Genomic DNA, 24,496 nt, shown 5'->3' with positions numbered 1-24,496 from the left:
TGCGATTCTATCTTGTTGAGGTGTACATTGGGTTTTCAGCTTCCTGCAGCCAACTGAATGCCATAGATGTGGAGGGTGGAGCTGGGCGTGATGCCCGGGGCCTTAGGCCTGGGGATGGGGGGTAGGTGGGGAGGACGAGGGAGGGGGCTTCCCAGGCGACCTCTCACCCAGGCCTTTTGTCTCCACAGAAAGTGCTGGTTTGGCCATTTTCTTGCTGACACCAGCCTGCCGTGATGGCAGCCCCATAAGAGGGGGGTTTTCATGGAAAGAGTACGAATGACTGGGGGCCGGGCAGAGCTCTCGGGGGCCTGTGGTATGGCAGCCACGGGAGAGGCCTGGCTGCCCTGCAGGTCGCTGCCTCTCTGAGATGCTTTCTATTGTTTATTTGTTTTTAGGACCAACTAGACAGCCACGTGATGGGTTATTTTATAGCCTCCGAATTGCTGTTTACAAGGCATTTGTAATAACATGGGAAACACTCTTGTGTTATGCCAATTAAAAATGCACGTCATGAAATGATGGACACGCATCTCAACGTTGAGATGAAGCTGGTAACCGTGGTGGGCTTTGGGTGGGGTGTCCGTGGGACTTTCCTCTCCTCTTTTCTGCATTCTCCTGCAAGCAGCCTGTGTGAGTTCTAGAACAAAAGAAACTTACACCCAAAGCCATGGATTGTTGGGGTGTGTGTTTCTGTTAAAAACACAAAATAGGATGGTTTGGTGTTGTCTTGGCCTTGAGCTGGGAGTGACATCGCCATGGAGATATCGGCTGAGGCCTCACTCCGAAGGCCACACCCTGACTTTCAAATGCTCAGACTCCGCCTGAGCCCAGTCGTGGCCCCTCCCTCTGGTTGGTGGAGCCCCTGGTGAGAGAGCCCAGGAAGGAAGCTCTCTGCTACTGGGTAACCTGGCGCTTCACCCTATTGGGGGTTTCAAGGTCCCGGGGGCTTTTCCCATGCAGCCTCTCTGATTTCCTAAGGGCTTGCAGAGTGAACAAAAGCTGGCATTTCTGAGGGTTTATTGTTACTGCATAAAATTGGGGTTCTGCCCTGGATCAGGGAGACAGATCTGAGAGCAATGTGCCCCTGCCTCCTCGCAGATAGATCTCACAAAATAAAGCTGACTTGTTTTCCCAAAAGCTGATGCTGTAATTAATCAGTTTTTTTATGCACGTTGGGTAGAACCCCAATTTTGTGCAGTAACATTATTATAGGGAAGGTCTCAAGCTAAGAACTTTGTACGGATGGCGGAAATAAACAGAGACCACTCAGATGAGAAGGATCAAAGGCAGTTTACTCAGAGCGTGCTGCAGCCAGGGCTTTAGCCGCCATCCCTGCGCTTGGCAGACTCTCAGGCGGGCAGGAGCGGGAGAGCTTCAGAGTGGGCAAAAGGGAAGGCACGGTAGCGATCGGAGGCTGCTGGCACAGGCAGCTGGAGGCGGGACGAGTAGAAGCGGGATGGACACCATCTCTGTGACGGGCAAGGGGAACACATCTGCCCTTTTCCGGTTGGTCTTAAGTTGGAAGTGGATGCAAAAATTTGGGAAGCTGGCAGTTAATGACGGGGTCTTGGCCATCTGGGGCTGATTGCTTTAGGAGTTATCATTTGCCTTCCTGGACTGGGGCTGCAGATCGTGGCTTGATTCTTTTTTTGTTGTTTTTTTGAGGAAGATGAGCTAACGTCTACTGCCAGTCCTCCTCTTTTTTGCTGAGGAAGCCTGGCCCTGAGCTAACATCCGTGCCCATCTTCCTCCACTTTATATGTGGGATGCCTGCCACAGCATGGCGTGCCAGGCAGTGCCATGTCTGCACCCGGGATCCAAACCAGCGAACCCCGGGCTGCCAAAGCGGAACGTGTGAACTTAACCCCTGCGCCACAGGGCCAGCCTGGTCGATTTTTTTTTATCTATCGTCTGGCCGTCGTCCGTTTTTATATCTAGTCTCTCGGTATTAACTCCTGTGATCCTCGACAACCACTCTAAGAGCTGGCGTGATTATTATGTCGTTTTAGAGGGGAGGAAACCACAGAGAGGTTAAGGGACGTTCCCAAGGTCGCACAGCTCGTGAGTGCAAGGCTAGCCAGGCTGCCGGGCTTCAGAGCTGAGCTCTCTCCCGCAGGCGAGGAGAGGGCAGGGAGATGCACCTTGAACTCCAATCCGAGCTCTGCCCCTGCCGCTCTATGATCTGGGTCAGGTGATGTGGGAGACCTGCCTCCTCCCCAGGGTGACTGAACTGAGTGACACGGGAGGAGATGCTGTACACGATGCGCCAGTTCCACGCGCACATGTTGAGTGCCCACGGTGTGCTGCGTTTATGGCCTACTGTATGCCAGGCACTGTTATAAGCACCTGAGATCCTATAAACTCATGTCATTCTCAGGACACCTGTGAGCAGGGCCTGTTACCTGCCCCCTCCACAGAGGAGGGTCCGAAACTCGTCCAGCTTCACTCGGCAGGTAGGGAGCAGCTGTGTGGGAGCCGGGCTGCCCAGGGCCAGAGCCAGTGTCTTAATCCCTACGGTTCCTGCCTCTCAGATGAAGTGGTGGCCGTGAGTGGGCAGCAGGGCCGCTTGACAGTCTAGGTGATACCCAACCTCTTGGTCTCAGGTTCGTGTGCTTGATGTGCAGTAAGTCAAACACTGAGACGTCAGTGCTTGGAGACGGAGAAACTGCTATTCGAATTGGCCAAAACAAGGATGCTGGGGGATAGGTTCTCTCAAATCTGCCTTAAGAAAAGAAGAAAGCAGGGGGTGGCCCCGTGGACGAGTGGTTAAGTTCTCACGCTCCGCTGCAGGTGGCCCAGTGTTTCGTTGGTTCGAATCCTGGGCACGGACATGGCACTGCTCATGAAACCACACTGAGGCAGCGTCCCACATGCCACAACTAGAAGGACCCACAATGAAGAATATACGACTATGTACTGGGGGGCTTTGGGGAGAAAAAGGAAAAAAAATAAAATCTTTAAAAAAAAAAAACGAAGAAAGCAGGGAGTTTTACAGAGCTAAGGGGCTCGGCAGGAGGAGTTTTGGAGAAACGAAGGGGAAGTCTGTGTTTCTTTCACCTCAGATATGACCCCGGGCAACCGGACTTCTGGGGTCATCTGGGGGCTGGTTCTCTGGTGGTCGTAGCCTCCTTAAAGGCATTATTTTTCTTTTGCAAAACAAGCTCATAGGGGCCAGCCCCTGGTGTAGTGGTGGAGTTCGCAGCTCTGCTTCCGGGCCCCGGGTTGGCTGGTTCCGATCCTGGGCATGGATCTATGCACCACTTGTCAAGCCATGCTGTGGCAGGAGTCCCACATATAAAGTAGAGGAAGATGGGCACCGATGTTAGCTCAGGCCTAATATTCCTCAAAAAAAACCCCCCAAAACAACCAATCTCGTAAATCCTTGTGACCCTTGAGTCACCCCTCAGGTTAAACAATGAAACAGCAAATTAACAACGTTAACATCTTTTCATGTGTGTCTGGGTTGGGAACAAGGTCGAAGGGTCATCATGTTCTTATTGAACATTTACAGGAACCCTCAGGTACTGGCTTCACAGGTGACACCAATCCTCAGCTGAGGCCTGATCAGGTGGGTTGCTTCTCCGTGGGTGTCTCCCGAATGGGCTTCTTCCACCGGGGGCCCTGGAAACGGGGTGACGCAGAGGGAGGAGGCCACCCCTCTGTGGGTGGACAACACCCACGCTCACTGAGAGTGAGGTGGACACGTGTCACAAGACTTTGCTGCTGGGGTGGAAATCCTCGGGGAAGAGGCCTGAGGTGCTTGTGGCCTCCACCCCCCGGGGGTCACTTCCTCCTTGGGTCCTGAGCTGGGCTGCAGGTGTCCCGCCTCCTCTTGCCCAGGGAAGTCTCTAGAAGGTGCTGGCCACAGGACTCCTCTGTGGGCGCTCGGTTTCCAGCCTCCAGGCCTTCCTTCACAGCTGCTGTTCCTCATTTACCCCTCCTCTCCAGTCCCCACGTTTGCACATCTGTGTGTTGCGTCACTTGGCTGCGTGGTGACACACCCTGGAAGTAGGTTTGTTCCGTGTCTCCGAGAGCCTTTGGCCTGGGGACGCTGCCAGTGCCTTTCTCCCCGGGACACTGCCTGCTGGGCCTGCTCCCTCCGGGGCTGCCTGCCCCTCACAAGGCTGCACTTTCTCAGGGGACGTCTCTTTGGGGTCTTTCGGGTCCTTCTGAGAAGTCACACCAGTCACCAGTGACCCCCGCCCAAACACAAAACCAGAGACTGACAAAATGTTACCAGGCTGTGATTTTACCAGGAAGAGACTCTGGGAAAATGACTGTTATTGCCATCATTTCCCATGAAGGAAGGACGTTTTAGCACTCAGTAAAGGTAAGAGCATCATTTTGGAATAAAGGACAACCCTTTAAATTAAATAAATCTGGCCTTCTGGAAAATTCTTGTTTTGTTCACCACTTTGCAGCTGACGGAGGAATGCTTGGTCCAGGTTGGCAGATGTTCCTGGAAGGTTTGGGAACCAGTGTCCTAAGGAGACTCACTCTGGCCTAGAGGCCCAGGTGGGTGACTTTCCTGGCCCCTCCCCCCCACCCCCAGGCTCTCGGCCACCTCGGCTTTCTGATAGACTTGCACTGCCCAGTCTGGCTTTTCTTGGACCAACACTTCCATGCCCTGCCCCCCACCTTCTGGGGCCCCCTAAGCCCTGGGTATCATTGTGCCCCCAGTGTCTGTAAGCCGGATGTTTGAGGAGAGGCTGGGAGGGCATTTGTCCAACGCCTGTCACTTTTCAGCAAGGAAAGCTAAAGCACCATTAGATAAAGTACCATTAGGGAAGCCATCAGCCCTCCTAAAAACAGCAGCCTCCTTTCCCTATGGCTTACCCCTGTGGCTTCATCAATCATAAACTGCCCCTTCACTCCACAGATGTGGTCCACGTAAGTATAATATACAAAGTCAGAGCTCATATTCAAACTACTGGTGTCCTAGGAACAAAACCCCTTTTACTGCTTTTAAATCATTTAGCCCCTTTTCTGCCCAGTGTGTGGCTACAAAGTTCCTTTGAAAACACACATACACAGATACATACATACACTATAAAGCAGAAAGAGCTCTGCTGAAGTTGGATGGGCAGGGTGCTCTGGGCTACGTCTAATTCTTTTTTTTTTTTTGAGGAAGATCAGCCCTGAGCTAACATCTGCTGTCAATCCTCCTCTTTTTGCTAAGAAAGACTGGCCCTGAGCTAACATCCATGCCCATCCTCCTCTACTTTATACGTGGGACGCCTACCACAGCATGGCTTGTCAAGCAGTGCCATGTCCGCACCCAGGATACGAACCTGCAAACCCCGGGCTGCCAAAGCAGAACATGTGAACTTAACCACTGTGCCACCGGGCCAGCCCCAAGGCCGCATCTAATTCTTAATGTGGAGGGCCAAGGGTAGATTCCTGGGGAAGGTGACAGCCCAGATGTGTCTTGAAAGATAAGAGTGTGGCAGGCAGAGGGGGCAGCCTGAAGGTGATACTGGGAGGAACCTTGAAGAGCTCAGGCCACCAGAGCACCAGGGAGCCGGGGCTGAGATGATGGTGGAGGGGCAGCAGGCCTCGGTCGGGGTGGGCCTCATGCAGCTGGGCTGTGGAGTTGGGCTTTTTTTCTAAGGGCAATAGGGAGCCCTGAAGGGTTCTAGGCAGGGGAGGGACATGAATTTTAGACCTGAAGCCTGGCTCCCCAGGCCACACAGGGCCAGTGTGGTGACGGGGGAGGAGCAAGGCGGCTGGGGAGGAGAGGCTGGGCAGTGGCCACGTGGACGGAGCCTGAAGCAAGTATGGTGGCTCAGCCACATGGCCTCAACTCCTGGCAGGGTGTGGGCTGAGAAAGAGCAAGTTGTTGAGGACAGGACCCTCACATTCTGGGCTCCCACCTCCTCCCAGCAAGAGGAGGGTCCCCAGCCACTGATGCCTACAGTTGGGGTGAAGGGTGGATCTCAGCTGCCTGGGAAAAAGCTCCCAGTGGCCTGAGCGGTAATTAGCCCAGCTTGGCAGGGCCGGGGACAAGGACACACTTGTTCTTCCAAGCCTGCTGCCTTCTGTGAAATCTGCATTCTCCCCCTGCTCCTGGAGGGATGTGGTGTTAGAATCTCACACCCGTCCGGTGGCCCTCTGGAGGCTGCATCCGAAGGTGGTGCCGTAAAGAGGGATGATTCCGAGGGGTCCTCATCAGGGGTGGGGAGCACCCGGCCGGGCGTCCCTCCGGTCACGGTAACAGTGATGCCTGTACACCCTTCACTTGAGAGAAGTGGTGCTGGGGAGGAGGCGTGTGGTGGAAGAAAGAGGCACAGGCTCCGGAGGCCACAGACCTGGTGCGACCTCGAGCTGCATGCAGTGTACTAGCTGCATGACCCTGGATGAGGGACTCACATCCCAGTGTCCTTGTCTGCAAAATGGGAATGACAGGCTCTGCCTCCACACACGGGGACAGAGACCCAGTGAAAAGCCGTCTGCGCTCTGACGGGGCCACGTCTAACCCTCAGCTGTGGGGCTCAGAAGAGGGCCCGTGTGCCAGGAAACTCAGGGTAGTGGGGCTCCTTCTGTGCAAAGCATTGTCACATGGTCCTTTCACGTTACTTGAGCCAGGAGAGGCAGAAGCAGAGATGTCAGCCCGGAGCGTCAGCTCAGATCAAAGACTGAGCAAGGAAGGGGGGGCGGGTGCGTGAGCCTTCTTTGTCTTTGGCAGGAGGGAGGGTGTCTGTGAATGTCATCAGCGGCTGGCTCCTCTCCTCCAGCCTGGGAGAGCTGAAAGCAGCCTTTGCACAAACCCTCCCTGGGGCCCTGGGCAGGAGACCTAACTGCCTCCTGCCTCGGTTTCCCCATCACACCACCGCTGCTCCTTTTTCTATTTTGGTCAAGCTCCGCTCCAGCACTCCTCACAAAGTCACAGGGCTGGGGCCCTGCGTCAGCCGAGGGTGCTCCCAGTCTGCGCAGGAAGGATGCTGACAGGAGCCAGATCCCACAGCCCCTCCTGCATGATCCTCTTCCTCCCTGCAACCCTGTCCTCTCAGCAGACACTGAACTTGACATTCCTGAGACCCCGGAGGAGGTCAGAGGGGCTGCCACAAATTAAGAGGGTATTGATGAGGATCGAGGCTGCCCCTGTCCCAGGGGGAGAAGCCCTGCCCTACGTACCAATCTATATCATCCTCCAGGAAGCATAGGACATCCTGACTTGAGCCCATCTGATTCCTATCCAAAGTTATAGGACCACCCAATAACCAGATCCCACTTACACTGACACCATTTTAACAACTTTTTTTTTTACATAATCGTTCTTTTGTCTTGTAAAGAGATAACTCACATACCTATGCCTTAAATTTAGCCCTACTGTCAACCCATGTTTGCAGCTCTTACTGCCTGTGGGTCCTGTCTCCATGCTACTCCATGCTATTCTCTGAATAAAAGACCACTACTGCCAGACCTTGAGAGTCCAAGAAATCTTTCTGTCGACTCCTCGGCTCACCGAGCCCGCCTCAGGTATCATCTGCAAGAGGCCACCCAGCATTGTCTCCCAAACAGCATCCTCCACCCAGTGAATCGCAGGGGCCCACCTGCCCACGCCCAGCCTGAGCTGCAGTCTCCCGAGTTTTCTGGCCACAAAGATGTCTGCCTGAGGCCCAGAGAAGAGAGCCAGGGGCCGGCTCAAGGCCGCCTCTCCCCACAAGTAAGGTGCCCCAGGGACAGTTCCCCAGCAGGAAACTGCTTCACCCTCTGGCCCCTTTGCCCTGGGTTTGGAATCTGCACACTGACCCCCATGTGACTGACTCCCCAGTCACTGACTCCTCTCTGGAGCCTCCTGGAAACCCCCAGACCAGGGTCACAGCAGGGCTTTGGGGCCAGGGTGGGGGTGGGATGCAGCAGGGGAGTCTTTGGGTGGGGGAGGAGTCTCTACATCAGGGTGGGGATGAGTGGTTGTGAGAAACAGAAAATGCGTATATTGGTCTCTATCTCCATTCCTGGCACAGAACTCCTAAAACTCCTATGTGATAAGAGGACTAGGAGCATCTTTTGTTCTGATATTTGGTCTTTGACCCCAGTTCTTGACTCAGAGCTCCAAAATCCCTTGGAATTTCCTGGGTGAGAGGAGCATCTTCTGTCTAATGAGGTGACTCTTGGTGGGCTCCTGGGTGGGGGCTGGTCACCAGAAAGACCAAACCGTGATTAAAGGCTTGGAACGTGCAGCCCCACCCATCATCTTCTGGGAAGGGGAGAGGGGCTGGAAATGGAGTTAAGGATCCATCCCACTTACGTGGTGAAGCCTCTGTAAAACCCCAGTAGTCAGGGGTGCGGAGAGCTTTCAGGTTGGTGAACACGTCCATGTGCCTGGAGGGTGCCGCACCCCAACTCCACAGGGACAGAAGCTCCTGTTCTTGGAACCTTCCAGACCTCGCCCTTGTATCCCTTCATCTGGCTGTTCATCTGTATCCTTTATCATATCCTTTATCATGTAATAAAACAGTGAACATAAATAAGTATTTCCCTGAGCTCTGTGAGCTGTTCTAGCAAATGACTGAACCCAAGGAGGGGGTCATGGGAACCTCCGATATGCAGTGGGTTGGTTCAGCCCAGGTGACAACCTGGACTTGTGACTGGCGTCTGAGGGGTGGGGAGACAGAGGCAGTCTTGGGGGACTGAGCCCTTAACCTGTGGGGTCCACACGAACTCTGGGTAGATAGTGTCAGAATGGAATTATTATTTTTTTTCTAAAGATTTTATTCTTTTCCTTTTCCTCCCCAAAGACCCCCAGTACATAGTTGTATATTCTTAGTTGTGGCATGTGGGATGCCACCTCAGCGTGGCCTGACAAGCGGTGCCATGTCCGCACCCAGGATCCGAAGCTGAGAAACCCCAGGCCACCACAGTGGAGCGCATGAACTTAACCACTCAGCCACGGGGCCGGCCCCTCAGAATTGAATTAAATTCTAGGACACCTGGCTGGTGTGGCAAAGAATTGCTTGGTGTGGAAAACGCACACACCTGGCTTCAGAAGAGAAGGAAAGCATCATGTGTGAGTGAGGGAAACGCAGAGGGAACTGTTCCTACAGTGGGGGCGGGGTCTGAGGGTCAGCGTGGGGCTAGGATGGGGGCCTCTGGATCAGGGTGGGGCCAGGGGTGGAATCCTGGGCTCTGCCCCCAGCTCCCTGTGTGACTTTGGGCAGGTTGCTACCCCCACCACTCTGGTCCTTGGTTCATAAGATGGTTGGGTAGGGAGGTGTGTGGGAAATGCTTTTGGTTTTGATTATAAAATATCACTCATCTAAAGCACATCTATAGGCAACTTAAAGAAAAGAGAAAGAACGCCTATGTTAAGCACACCTGGCTTAAGAAATAACGTTCCCAGGACCTTTGAAGCCCCTACAGGCACTGCCCCATCCTGTCCCCTCCCCAGAGGTAACCGCTTTCTCAAATTTGGTTTTCCTCCTTTGCTTTGCTTTGCTTTCTATGTACAAACCCCTCGGACAATGCTGCGTTTGTTCTGCACGTCCACAGAACGGAGCTCCAGGCATTCTGAGAGTCGCCTGCACTGCCCAGCACGTCGTCGGGGACCCGTCCACATAGACGAGGGCACACAGGGTTCCGCGTGTGCCGTCCCTCAGCGTACTCACCCTGTCTCCTGTTGATGCAACTTTGGGTTGTTTCTACTTTGGGGTCTTCCTCGGTTCTGATCTATTTTTGCTGTTTTGCCCCCGCCTCGTGGTGCTCGTTGCACCGCTGTCTCCCGGTTGCACATCTTGGAGGAATTACTGAGTCCGGGGGACATGTGCCTTCACCTTGCTGCACAACATCAAAGTTACTCCCAAGGGGTTCTTCCTATGTCCATTCCCACAGCAGAAGATAAGTGCTTTCTGTCCGGTATCCATGATGACACTTTGTTTCCTCAGATCCTTTCATTTTTGCTGGTCCAGTCATTGTGAAAAACAAAACCAGACAAACCAGCAAAATCTGACAACGAATGGGGTCGGGCTTCTTGCAGAAGCTTGCGGGTTGTGACTCTCTTCTGTGAACGCTTATCCGTGCACTCGCCCACTTTCTTTTGGGTGGTTTGCTTTTTTCTTGATGATTTGCAGGATTGTTTACTTATCCGAGGTACAATTCCTTCATCAGTTGCAAGAACTGCCAAGACCTCTTCCGGTTTGTGGCTTGCCATTTGACTTTGTGTATCGTGTCTGGGAATGGCCAGAAGTTTTTACTATTAATGTACTCAAATTGATCATCTTTTTCTTTGGTGCCATTGACTTTTTAGCAACATGGCTCTTTGTCCAAAAGAAGCCGCATATGGATCCCAACATAGAATGCCCTCCCCCTTACAGGGCCAATTTTTTTCCTTAAAGAAAATTTCTTGGGCAAATTATCATAAACCAAAGACCTCATGGCCATGGAGATTAATGTTACACATTTTCAGTAGTTAATAAAATAAACATATAGTGCTCAGTGCTTTAATAATTGAATCTTTTGCAACAAGAACAAAACCCAGAAAGGTTAAGAGAAACAAAATCAGTGACAGTATGGCAAACGCCACCCAAGGGTGCCAGTGCACGGTCACAACCTGGTCAGCACACGCTGCGAGGCCGGGCTCCAGGATGGCTCTCCTCTGTAGCCGCTTTTTTATTCTTCCAGATAAAATTAAGTTGATTCCCTTTACAAAATGATTCTTTGCTTTGCAAAGTAATTTCAGAATATTGGTAAATAACAAGTTCTGGTTATGCACTTAAAATGCAGATATATTTTTAATCCAAGTTTCCAAGGAAAGTAACTTAGTAAAGCTTAGTACTTGCCTTAAATAACCAATGTAGAAACAACACCAAATTCACAGTATTTGGAATGTTATAGGACCTTGGAATATTTCAATCCAATTTCCTCATTTTATGAAAGAGGGAACTTCTGGAAAGATCCAGCTTCTGGAGATCTCGAGATGGGGAAACCCACAGCAGGCTTCCAGAAGATAAAGAGCTGCCTGGAAGCAGAGGGACGTAGGAAGTGAAGCCCCTCCACTTAGATAGGCTGCTCACACGTGGACGGCTGCACGCAGCCGGCTCAGTCTGAGACCTAGATCCAGGGACCAGTCCCTGCGGGTGCCTGACCTCCTGCCCCCTGGGCCCTGCTCGTGGGCCTGGCTTGGCAGGCCACCTGTGCCCAGTGCCCTTTGAGCCTGCCCTGCCTCACCTCCTCGACCTTCCCAGCAGCAGCGGGGCCCCAGCAGGAGGTGAGGGTCCCTGCCAGCACCCCCTTGACTTGCCTTCCACCTGGGTCACATCCCAGCTGTCTGCTAAAATCTGGATGTGGCCATTTGTCCTCTAGCCCGATGGCTCAGCTTCCCTGTGATGCTTGCCTGGATGGGGGCCTGTGGAGGGTGGCGAGGGCACTGCCCCACGGGCCCCCCCAGCTTTTCAGCCTTGAGGCCTGAGCCCAAGGAGCCCGGGCCTGGGAAAGAATCCATGAATCCTGCTTCCCCAGGAAGCCCCCTCCCATGGCTGTTGCTGGTTCTTCAGAATACTCCTTCCTGCTCTTTCCTACCGTCCAACCACACTGGGGCCACAGACACTCGGGCCCCTTCATCCCTGTTCCTCCTTTTTTTGCCTCATGTAGGAGATGAAATGACACCTCAGACCTGGTCCCGGATGTTACCCAACCAAGTTTGTTTTGCCGGCTGCATGATTACCACACTCACCGAGCCACCGAGTTTGCAAAGAGAAAGGATTTCATCACAAGACAGGCAAGCGAGGAGACAGGAAAATCAATCTCGGATGGCCTCCCTGAAAATAGGGACTCAGGGATATTTATGGGGCAGGGGGCAAGGAGGTCTGAAGTGCGGGGATAGATGACTGGAGGTGAGGAGAGCGAGGAAATTGACGATCTGCGCAGGCGTAGTCCAGCTTCATGGCTCCTCACAGGACACATGTTCACAAGATGGCCGCATCACCAGGATTTGAGGGGGGGGTTTTCAGCTCCTTGACATCAAAAAGGTCACTTGCTGAGCACTTGCCCTGCCCCGGCTGATGGATTGGTGGTCTCAACCGGCCTGAACTGGACAAGGGGCCTCAGTTCTCAAAAAATCACTCAATTCCTCAGTTGCTAAGATGGTCAGTTGAACTGGCCCTGGAGGGCCGCATCTACATGGATACTTCCTGGGAAAGCAGACACACAGGAGGGCTGGGGTGTCTGTCTAGAGAGAGGCTGTAAGGCCAAGCAGCGCAGCCTCTGGGGACCATCAGCCACCCTTAGAATCCTAGTCCTGCCGCTTACTGTCTGTGTGACCTTAGACAATGACCTTCGCTGCTCTGTGCCTCAGTTTCCCTCTCTGGGAGAGCAAAATGAAACGGTGTTTTCTCTAGGGCTCTTCACATAGTTCCTGGTGCCCTGTAAGTACTTGTAGGGGTCGGTAATTATGCTCTCACAGAGCAGGATTACCAGGGCTTTGCACACGGACCGGGCTCCCCGGGAGAGAGTGACTCCAGTGCCTGTCATAGCAAGGGCCAACCCAGCCCCAGCCAGGCGGGCTCTCCAGAGACAGACGCCCCCAGGCTGACTCATCCCACCCACAGCCCTGAGGTCTGCGCTCACCTTCTCCTTCTCTCCCCTGCCCTGGCTTCAGCTCGGATGTCGCCCGCCCCCCACCCTGACTCCCACCCCAGAGGGAGGGCAGATCCAGCCCACCTTGAGCCCCTTCCTCTCTCCCCTCAGCCCAGGGTGGGGTGCGCACAGCCCGGTCTCTGGCAGGACTAACTCTAGTGGAGTCCAGATGGTCCATCCAAGCCGGGAATGTTCAACTTCCTGTTTTGTTTTCCGCCGGCAGTTCTAAACCAGAACTTTCTTTCCCATAAAAAGTATTTCTTCAGGTTACTGACTCTGTCACGCCAGTCTGAAAACCAGGGAAATTTGAGACAGTTTTTATTTGGATCAAAATTAAAATGAAGACCTGCCCAAGGAAGCAGCGGAGGTTTAAAGGCCTGGGCTGGCCCGGGATGGGGTTCAAGGCCCCCCTGAGGCACTAGCCGGCTGCCTGGCTTGGGGCAAGGGGCTCAGGGCCTCACTCAGTTCCCTCCGGCTTAAACAGGAGTAAAGACTTCTTCACTAACGGCTTGTAGAGACTAAACAAAGCGTTGCAGGAAACGGTTTCTAGCACACAGCCCGGTGTAGGAAAACACTCGACGTCCACAGAAACAAAACGTCTCCGGAGCCCATGCCCCACCGAGATTTCAGAGCCCGGTCAGACCAGAGAGCAGGACGAAGTGAGAAGGAAAAATTCATGAGACAAAATTCAGGTGGAAAAAATTTGTTTTTACCTTTGGTGTCTATTTTTTTTAAATTACTTTATTGAGGTCATATTGGCTTATAGCATTGTGTAAATTTCAGGCGTACATTATTCCATTTCAGTTTCTGTATAGCCTGCATCGTGTTCACCACCAATAGTCTAGTTTTTATCTGTCACCATACGTGTCCGCCCCTTTACCCCTTCCATCGTCTCCTACCCCCTTCCCCTCTGGTAACCACTAAGCTGTTCTCCTTATCTAGGTGTGAAAATTTTTTTTTTTTTATTAATGTTATGATAGATTACAACCTTGTGAGATTTCAGTTGTACATTATTGTTAGTCATGTTGTGAGTACACTTCTTCCCCCTTTGTGCCCTCCCCCCACCCCCCCTTTTCCCTGGTAACCACCGATCAGTTCTCCTTGTCTATATGTTATCTTCCACCTATGAGTGGAGTCATATAGAGTTTGTCTTTCTCTGACTGGCTTATTTCGATGAACATAATACCCTCGAGGTCTATCCACGTTGCTGCGAATGGGCCAATTTTGTCTTTTTTTATGGCTGAGTAGTATTGCATTGTGTATATATACCATATCTTCTTTATCCAATCATCAGTTTCTGGGCATGTAGGTTGGTTCCACGTCTTGGCTATTGTAAATAATGCTGCGATGAACATAGGGGTGCAAGGGACTCTTGGGATTTCTGATTTCAGGTTCTTAGGATAGATACCCAGTAATGGGATGGCTGGGTCATAGGGTATTTCTATTTTTAACTTTTTGAGAAATCTCCATACTGTTTTCCATAGTAGCTGTACCAGTTTGCATTCCCACCAACAGTGTATGAGGGTTCCTTTTTCTCCACAACCTCTCCAACATTTGTCGCTCTTGGTTTTGGATATTTTTGCCAATCTAACGGGTGTAAGGTGGTATCTTAGTGTAGTTTTGATTTGCATTTCCCTGATGATTAGCGATGATGAACATCTTTTCATGTGTCTATTGGCCATATTTATATCTTCTTTTGAGAAATGTCTGTTCATGTCCTCTGCCCATTTTTTGATCGGGTTGTTTGTTTTTTTGTTGTTAAGCTGTGTGAGTTCTTTGTATATTATGGAGATTAATCCTTTGTCGGATAAGTGGCTTGTAAATATTTTTTCCCAATTAGTGAGCTGTTTTTTTGTTTCAATCCTGTTTTCCGTTGCCTTAAAGAAGCTCTTTATTTTTTTTATTAATGTTATGATAGATTACAACCTTGTGAGATTTCAGTTGTACATTATTGTTAGTCAGAAAATTTTTTTTAAAAAGAAAGCGAGAGAGAAAAAAAACTGTGAGGCTCAAAGAAGCAAGTCCAGGCACCAAGCTGCATCCTTCTATAATTGTAATTAAAGAAGAATTTTGTGTCGTTTTCCAGGAATTTTCCACGTCTTTGGAAGAACCACGATTTGGACAAAGAATGTGAAATATTCACCAACCTATAAGATCACCATGACTCATGGGGAATTTTCTGTGGGAACTTAAAAAAATGGATGTGATGCATATTGCTAAGAGAAAGAAGCCACTCTGAGAAGGCTACCTACTATAGGATGCCAACTCTATAACACCCTGGGAAAGGCCTAACCAGGGAGAAAGTAAAAAGATTAGTGGTTGCCTGGGGCTGGTGGGGGAGGGAAGGCAGAAGGAGTGAATGGGGGAGCACAGGTGATTTTTCGGGTACTATAATGGTGGATACAGGACATTATGCATTTGTCAAAACCCATAAAACTGTTTAACATAAAGTGTGAACTTAGGGGCTGGCCCAGAGGCATAGTAGTTAAGTTCAGATGCCCTGCTTCAGCAGCCAGGGCTTCACTGGTTTGGATCCCTGGTGCAGACCTATACCCCATTCATTAAGCCATACTGTGGTGGCGTCCCACATACAAAATAGAGGAAGACTGGCACAGGTGTTAGCTCAGGGCCAATCTTCCTCACCAAAAAAAAGAAAGAAAGAAAAAACAGTGAACTTAATGTAAACTATGGACTTTAATAATACTGTATCAATATTTGTTCACTAATTGTCATAAATGTACCACATTCATGTAAGATGTTAATAATAGGGGGAACTGTGTGCCAGGAAAGGGGATAGATATATGGGAATTCTCTATTATCTACTTAATTTTCTGTAAATCCAAAACTGTTCTGAAAATACAGTCTATTAATTTAAATATTTTGCACTTGCAGGAAGTGTGATGCAGTGGAAAGAATATTGGATCAGGTGACATGGAACCCTGACAGGTCATCACCAATAGCCAAGTGGCCCTGGGCAAGCCCTCGTCCTCTGAGCCTTGTTTCCTCATCTTTGAAAGGAGGGCGTCAAGCTACGTCATTGCTCAGCTGTGAAATGCTCTGACTCTACTAGAACATTTCGGAAGGATGAACTAGTGAAAGTCAGAGCTTCTCAGGAAACAGCCCTGTGACTAAAGCTCGGGGAATGTGCCCTGCAAGCAGTTTAGTTCCAGGAACACCAGAGAGTATAGAAAATGCCAAATCTCCCGGCCCGGGTCACCTTGACCGGCTAATTCCAATTTCCTCCAAATATCACTCGGGAGGCAACAGCAACCGAAACACTAAACCGCCTCTGGTCCCCACCAGCTGGTGGGGGTTTCTTCCCTTCTTGGCTCGACCTAGGAACTCATATTTTATTCATGAAAATGGAGGCCCTGGGAGGCCTCGGCATAAACAGGATGTAAATATTTGCGGGTGGTGGGGGAGAGGTGGTACTTGAACAGAGGCTGTACAAAGTGGGGACCTCCAGGACAATGCTCACTTGGGGCCCGCCCACCTGCATCTCCTCTGTAGCTTGGGGAGGGGGGCACGTGCAGGCTGTACCCCAGATGGAGATGGATTTGGGACTTCAGTGCCCTCCAAGTGAGTCTGGCTGTTGCCTAACCTTCTGCTGCATCCCATTTGCCTGTTCGTTGGGGACCCTTCATCCCCCTTCCTCAGCCTGAGACTTCGATTTCTGGCTCTTGCAGAAGTGCCCGGCCTGTCTCCAGCCCCTCCCCTCCCCTTCCTGCACCTGGCCACTCCTGTTTCAGCTGTGTGGAGTTCCCCGCCATCCCCAAACGGGCCCTTCTCACGGTGCTGTCCCTTTCCTTATCTCCAGTTGCTCCGCCTGGCATGACTTCCCTCTGAGCTCTTCCACTGGTCTCTAAGACCCCTCCAGATCTTTGCAGGGGCCACACCCTTTCTGGAACCCCGGCCACCTCATCTCTTGGGCTCTCCAAGGAGAATAACTCCTGCTCAGCTATCAGGGCCTGGCCTGGGTGTCACTTCCTCCAGGAGACTGTCCTTGATGCTTCCCACTCCAAATCTGGGTTCAAAGTCTCCCCTCCCCCACCCACGGCCTGAGCTGAAGCCCTTCCTCGTATCCCACACTGATAGGGCCCAGACTCTTCGGTCCTGTTCACTAAATAAATACTTTTTGAATAAAGGAATGGATGGACGGATGGATAAATGGATGAAGATGTGACTCAATTAACACCTGTGTCTGTGGCCATGTCTGTTGCCACCACCCCCGGATGGAACCCTACACTTCGGCGCATCTGCTCCAAGGACATCAGACCCTGTCTTTTAGTGCCTTACACACACTCCGCCAGCCTTTTGTTTCTGCTTGTCTCTCCCCCGACCCCCACCACACAGCCTGTGCCCTGTATCACCGCACCGAGGACATTTCCTGGAAAATAATAAATTTCAGTCTTGGTGGAATCTTGCAGGGTATCTAGGATTTTCAAAGTTACACCCTGCACCGCACAGCCTCAGGCATGAGGAAAACATTTCCATCTGTGAGACACACCTTCCTGGAATTGACACCCTGGGGCTTCCCAAAGAATGTGGAGAGCGTGTGCGCGCAGGAGTGGGCATGCTGGGACTAAGCTTTGTTTAAAATGTTCATGACTCCTTCCTCACATGAGACCTACGCTCGGCTATTTCTGGGATCTGGGAAAACGTAAAACACACCCCCAAAATCAGAGCACCAGCAGGCCAGACTGGACCCGGGTGAACCAGCCCATTTGCAGTGGCAGTGGCATTGAAGTGGTGGACCTCATGTTGAGAAATAATGTCCAGGGGAGATTGCTATTGAAAGAAACGTCAAAGTGCTTAGAGGAGGTTTTTAAAATGCAGTTAATCAACTCCTGAGTGATCCTGTGTGGACACGTAGTCTTTCAGGATAGGACTTGGCTTAAAGTGGGCTCACTGATCCAGCGGTCTAAAGATCCCACACCACAGAAAACCCAACAGGAAGCCGAAAACCCCACACCCACAGAGCAGCCCCAAGGGCCTGCCCTGGCTCTCCTGGGCCTCTGGGAGGGCACCCACAGCCCCACTCGCGCTGCTGACCTTACACGTACAGACGCTAGAGCAGAGGGTCAGCCCTGCCACAGACCCAGGCCCATCAGGAACCCCAGGGTGGGCCCGCCTCAGCGTGGGCGTAAAGCTCTCCAGGGGGCTGTGCGTCCAGGCTTGAGGACCCTCCCGAGACTCTGCGTTTGCAACCTACTCCAGCCGATGCCATGCTGCCAGTCCCTGGACCACACCTGAAGTGGCAGGGCTTTAGATAGAATATTTTTTACTTGAAAAAATTGTTTAGAACACAAGTACTTCACAAATAATTTGTGTTGTAGAAGATGAAAACTAACAGAAAAGCACAGAGTGAACCATCAGAGGAAGTTTCCATCCTCCCCTTGACCAGCACGGTCCTCCCAGAGGGGAACACCGAGCACGTGGTGCTCAGGCAGAGATAAAGTTTCTTCTTGAGTACTTTGGATTATGCTTTTTCTGTGACTACATAGATGGTCTTCATTTTGGGGGCACTGTATAGTATGAAAATACTGTAATTTACCTACCCATTCCACTAGCGATGGACATCTCTGTCATTTCCTGTTTTCCCACATTGTAAGCTGCTGCAACGAATATCCTAGCGTGTATATCTTTGTGCACATGTGTAAGCATTTCTGTAAGACAAGTTTCTAGAAGCAAATTCTAGGTCAAAGAATGTATACTTCTAAAGTGTTGCTAGAAACTGACAAATTGCTCTCCAAAAGGGGTTTACGATTGATACAGAACAGAAAAACAGGCAGACAGACAAGCCACAGAAGAGAAATGTAAAAGGTCGGCACACGTATTAAAATGTGCTTATCAAGAAAACGAAAATTAAAGAAAAAGAAAATTAAAACAGCAACTATATATACACACGTTATATATTATACAAGTATATTACGTCATATGCATATGTATATATATATATTTGCACACCAGATTGACAAACAAAAAAACACTTGCACCTCCATCTCTCATCGACCTAATGCAAAAGTGTAGTGATGTTGACACGGCTGGTGGCGAGATAACTGGCACAGAGCTGGAATGAGCTGGGGCTCTGGTTCCAGGTCCCTCAGCAGAGGTGGAAGTAGCCCCAGGGAGGCCAGGGCAGACGTGCTGGCTGAGAACAGGAAGAAGGCAAAGCTGGGATGAATCAACACACAGAATAAGGTTGGAAGTAAAGACTTCAAATAGCTCCGGGCCCTGTAATGGGGGCCAACAGCCCACCAGGCACCACAGCCCTGGGGTCGTCCCCACATCACAGCACACAATCACGCAGCCTCCGTGGTGGTAACCCTACAGCATCACTGGGGTTTCTGTACAAATTCTGTACCCTTCCTTTGAGGAACGCCAGGAAGTGGGTAGCGCAGTTTTCCAAGTTTCCCAATTGTTAAAATTTAACAAAACAGTTCAAATGAAAACGCTTGCGCACGGAGGGCACCTCCCCGGACAGTGTGTTTCTGTCTACCTGCTCCTTCTCCTGGAAGTTTAGGAAGGTGTTAGCACTCAGGATCTGAGTAAGGCAGGTGGGATCTCTGAGATCACCAGCCTCACCCGCTCTAAAACGCCACCCTGTGAGCAAAAATTTATGTCTTTTAAAAGATGCATCCAGGGTCATTTGTGGACATCTTCCCCCGTCCCTCAAAATGGCTCAGACTTGAGCTTTTCTGGTGACAGATGTAAAATTTGAAAATCAAAAGCCCTCTTTGGACACGTGTGCTCAGGAGCGGCCAGATTTGAACTTGACTGGGCTTCCTTTTAAGGCCGAGCTCACAGGTCATCTCCCTGTGGGGCCCGGGCCACTCCGGCCACAAATGACTCTTCCCTCCCTGTGCTCTCCAGGTGTCACCAGCTGTGGTGTGTGTGACAGCTGTACCCCTGCCAGGGCGCTCAGACCGTAAACTTCTTGTCAGAATCATTTTTGCATCTCCTGCTGTGGTCAGAACTGTACTCACACCGGGCTGCTCCTTTGCAGACTGACTGTGTGAGAGTCGCGCACAGGCTGTCTAGTGAGGACAGTCCTTCTCAAGTGGGCTGCCTTCCCTGGGATGCCTGTGGACAGAGCCTGGCTGGAGGGCACCTGGTGACCTGGTTAACCTGAATGATGAGAGGAAGGCACACACTCAGAGACACACACCAGATTCAGGGGGAGACGGGGAGGAAGGGACAGGCGCGGAGAGGGGGCATTTCAGGTGGCAGGTGCGCCTCCTCTGTGGACTGAGTGACCTTCACCCCAGGCCACCAAGGCCCCCAGGAAGCTCCCAGAGAGACCAAGATGTCCTCAGAGAGGCAGACGTGAGAGCCGCTGCTCAGAGTGCAAGGCTGGGTCCAGACTCCAGCTCCTACTCGCCCAGAGACCTCGGGGACCACATGCCTCAGTTTCCTCGTCTGTAATAGGGATAATAACAACCTCACAGAGGGCTTGTAGGAGTCAGCATATAGACCTTGCCCCCAGCCAATTGTTAGTTACTATTACTAGTTATCAGCCCCAGACCCATTAACAGGACACCAGGGACAGTGGGCAGAGAGGCAGCTGTCCAAGGTGGAGGGAGCGGCCCGAGGTGGGGAGCTGGGATGCTGGGGTCCCTCAGCGTGCATCCAAGGGCCTGCCTCCCCAGATCCCGGTGGCCCTCGGTTATCTCATCTGTAATAATAGTAGTACTCGACCTCTGGATAGCGCTTTAGAAAATTACCTCCTGCGGCCGTCCCCCTGGCGTAGCAGTTAAGTTCGCACACTCTGCTTTGGTGGCCAGGGGCTCACAAGTTCTGATCCCGGCCGTGGACCAAGCACTGTGTGTCAAGCCATGCTGTGGTGGCATCCCACATAAAATAGAGGAAGACTGGCACAGATGTTAGCTCAGGGCTGAGCTTTGTCACCAACAAACAGAAAAATTCTTTTTTGACTAGTGAAAATTACAAATTTGAAAAACCTTGTTCTTCCTCAAACTAAGTTCATTTTACAAATCTTATTTTTCTTTTTATAACTCTAGCAAATTTTGACAATAACTTTTACAGGTCTTTTTAGAGACAATATAATTAAATTCTCTTCACCATTTTAAACTGCACTTACAAATTTAATATATTTGATTTACTTTGTAAGTATCTCAGTTATCTGACAAACCTGACAGTATCTGACAGACTTAAATATATCTTATAAATCTAATAAATTAAACTTGTAATATTTTGAATCTCAAGTTCTCTTAAATATCCTAGTACTATTTATAAGTTTAGTAAGATCTCAACCTAAAATCACAAGTTTACTCAATTCGATTTCACATTTTAAATTAGACTCACAAAGTTCCCGTTAGATACTAGTATGCTAAGTTCTCTTAAGCATTTCAAATCCTTAAAATACCAAATATATGATGATTATGTATGAGTGCTACGGAAAAAGACTAATACAAAATTTCGATTTGTTTCATCATGTCTGTACTTTTGAAACTCCCTGGAATTATTCATTCATTCAAAAACTATGCACCAACGTCTGCCAAGTGCCAAGCACTATTCAAGACACTGACAACAGCAGTGGCTAAGACGGACAAAATCTTTGCCACCGTGAAACACACCCTGATGAGGCACACACACACTGTCCATACAACGTACACGTTTATCAGCCAGGGTCCTATGTTATAAAGAAAAAGGAAAGCAGGGTAGGGAGGGAGGAGATTGGCGGGAGGTGGGGAGCAGGGAAGCCCCAGCGAGTGGATGGCACAGAGCAGGGACCAGAACAAGCCATGAGGGGACTGAGGAGAGAGCAGGGGGCCGGCCCAGAGGTGGGGAGGGGCTTGGCCCGTCTCCCGTGGAGCAAGGAGGTGTGTGTGTCTTGGCTGGAATCAGTGTATGAAGGTGAGGGTGGTAGAAAGGGAGGTCGGGGAGCTGGCCAGGTGGAGGTAAGACATATGGGGCCCTGGGGGGTTGAGGTTTTACTCTGCCTTGACCTGGAACATTCTGTGATGAGTTGTTGGGAGACCTTCTCCAGAAAGTCATTCTAATAACCTTTACTAAATTAAGGATGCCCTTACCTGGGACCCAACTGTCTCATTTCTAGGTATCTATCCTAGAGAACCCGCCTCACAAACACAATGGACCGCTTGGTGGTGGAAAAAGAATGAATTCATTCAGCAGATTTTTATTGAGCATCTACTCTGGCCAGGCAGTGATTGAAGGAGACAACAATTCCTACTCTCGTGGAGTTTAGATTCTAGAAGATGAAATAGACCTATACGGATAAATCTCAAAAACATAATGCTACGTGAAAAGAACAAATTGCAAAGTTGTGCACAGAATGATTCAATCTATGGAAAACTTAAAAACCTGCCAAACAAGAGTACATTGGCCCACCTGGTCTACACCTAGACTCTACCTCCGCTCACCAAGAGACCTTGGGGACCATGGCGGGACCTCTCTGTGCCTCAGTTTCTTCCTCTGTAAAGTGGGGATGGAGAAGGGAAGAGTGGAGATGGCGTGCAGAGCTTCACCAGGATCCGTAATGTTTTATTTCTTTTTTAAAAAAGGAGGCAAAATTTTAACATCTATCTTGGTGCTGAATACATACATGTTGAAATTATATTCCATCTGTTTGAAATGTTTTTTAATTTCAAATGTAGAGATTAAAAGATCTCAAAACCAAAGCAAACACTTATACGCACATTTCCTCCACAGGGACCCTGGCCTGCCTCCAGACCACTTGCCACATGTCGGCCAGAGAGACGGAAAAAACATAAACCGGGTCTGGGTCGTGTCGCTTCTACCCAACCTCCTCTGGGCTCCTGGCTCTCGTCCTGCGCGCTCCAGCCCCTGCAGGCCTCATCTCCCTCCGAGCCTGACGCTCACTCCTTCCAGAGCCATCTGGCCACTGGGAGCTCCTCTCTCGCTGTCAGCCAGTCACTCACCCCTTCAGGACACAAGGAGCGCCCACTCTGGACAGCCATTATGGGCAGGGGTACAGTGGTGACCAGACAGAGCGAGCTCCTATTCTCAAAGAGCTGCCATTCCAGGGGGAAAGCAAACAATAAACAAGGCAACAAATCCAGACAATTGTGGGCATGTCCAACAAGGAAATAAACGGGGTAGAGGAGAGACAGCAATGGGCGACAGGGAGGGGGCTGGGAGGGGCTCAGGTCTCCCATCCCCAGGCCCCTCCCCAGCAGAGACCTTCCTGATCTCCCAGGCGGGGTGGTACCCTACTGCAGATATCCCAACAACCAATCAGCGCCTTTCCCAACACTTAGTTTAATTACAAGGAAGTAAACATATGATTGGCTGCTTGGTATCTGTTTCTCCCCTGCAAGTAAGTTCCTTGAGGGCTGGATGCTCTCCTGCGCGCATCCTGAGCCTATCACAGAGGCTGTAGGGGCCCAGTCAATGTCTGTTAGAGGCAGAAACCAAGAGGCAGGCTACATGGCTGCCAGCCTCCAAGTTCTACAAGTCTAATCAGAGCAATTCCTGAGGACAAATGTTACCCAAGTGGCAAATCCTTACACCGCAGATATATTGAGGATGTGCTTGTTCACTACGTAGTGAGCCTTTTAATATGGAAAATGCTAACGAGGATGTTAGACAAACTCTAACAGTGATGGACCACTGCAGCGTCTGAGAGGAAACAATTATTTCAGTGATAGCGTCACCGTTTTCTAAAAATAGCTAAAATTCCTAACGAAATGCACTGGAAAACAATAACTGCATTTTTATTTTGTTTATTTATTTATTTTTGAGGAAGATTAGCCCTGAGCTAACATCTGCCAATCCTCCCCTTTTTGCTGAGGAAGACTGGCCCTGAGCTAACATCCGTGCCCATCTTCCTCTACTTTATATGTGGGACGCATACCACAGCATGGCTTGCCAAGTGGTGCCATGTCCGCACCTGGGATCTGGACTGGTGAACCCCGGGCCGCAGAGAAGCAGAATGTGAGAATTTAACCGCTGTGCCACCAGGCCAGCCCCCCAACAAATGAATTTTTAAAACTTCAATGTAAGCAAGGCAAACAGCATCAAGTAGGTTCAACATTCTGGGCCAGTGGAGGCTACCAGTGGGTGGAAAGCTGGCGTATCTGCTGGTCCTGGTCTTGAGATGCCACCAGATTTTCAACGCCACATCCCGCAGCATCAGACAGGAAGCGAGCTGTATGTTAACGACAAAAGTCAAGATTTGTTGCCTGTCCCACTTGATAATTTGATTGGAAGGCTCTGGACTTAGGTAAAGGATTTTGTTTTTAATTTTATCTCCTCTCCAGTCCTTCCTCTCCTGTATAACTAATTGCCCTCTTGTGAGGAAAGAGTGTGGGAACTTAGCCTAGACGTGAATTCAGTTTCCTGGGATTTCAGAGATTTGTCTGGTGGGAAGAGGAGGAATTCACTTTGGCTCGTCCTTGCCCTTTCCCAAGATCCTGTGGTTTCCCCACCACTCGCTGGCTACTATGTGGCCCTAGGAGTTGCTATGCGGCCCTTGGGAGTGGCTGGAGCTTTTATACTCTAAGCCCTGTCTGGGCCAAAGCCCAACAAGTCACAGAAGGCTCAGTCCAGAGAAAAGAAAAATGTCCCGATAGCGCAGTTCTGCCCCAAATGTCACCTCCTTCTCTGATTCTCCTGGCATTCCAAGCATATAGGGACCACAGAGTCCTAGGAGCTCCAACAGGCCTCTTGTGAAGGGGGGTTTCTGCAGAACCACGAAAGGCAAAAGAATTGTACACTGTTTTCTGCATTTCTTGAAAATGTTTCATTTCTGAACACGAATACCCAGGGCATGTGGTGGGAGGTGTGTGTGTGATAGCTGGCCATAAGGAAGAACTAAGACTATTACCACACGGGAACGATCCCGAGGGAAACCACAGAGACATTTCAAGAACAGTTTATTACTGCAAGGAAAGTTTGTATTTTCTCCTCCAGAGAAATA

General features: G+C 50.4%; 2 long non-coding RNA genes across 2 annotated transcripts; both read left to right on the top strand.

The window, feature by feature from the left end:
- The first annotated feature begins 3,983 nt into the window (after positions 1-3,983).
- LOC102147575 (uncharacterized) lies at positions 3,984-8,471 on the top strand. The gene is made up of 3 exons (XR_001378154.3): positions 3,984-4,330; positions 4,422-4,515; positions 7,350-8,471. It is a non-coding gene; the product is annotated as an uncharacterized lncRNA (long non-coding RNA).
- A 4,454-nt stretch (positions 8,472-12,925) lies between these two features.
- LOC111776208 (uncharacterized) lies at positions 12,926-16,992 on the top strand. Its single transcript, XR_002812201.2, has 3 exons — positions 12,926-13,265; positions 14,660-14,876; positions 15,466-16,992. It is a non-coding gene; the product is annotated as an uncharacterized lncRNA (long non-coding RNA).
- The last annotated feature ends 7,504 nt before the right edge of the window (positions 16,993-24,496 follow it).

The sequence above is a fragment of the Equus caballus genome, chromosome 13 (assembly GCF_041296265.1).
Source record: "Equus caballus isolate H_3958 breed thoroughbred chromosome 13, TB-T2T, whole genome shotgun sequence".
Taxonomy (NCBI): domain Eukaryota; kingdom Metazoa; phylum Chordata; class Mammalia; order Perissodactyla; family Equidae; genus Equus; species Equus caballus.
This window is presented reverse-complemented; position numbering and strand designations above follow the sequence as displayed.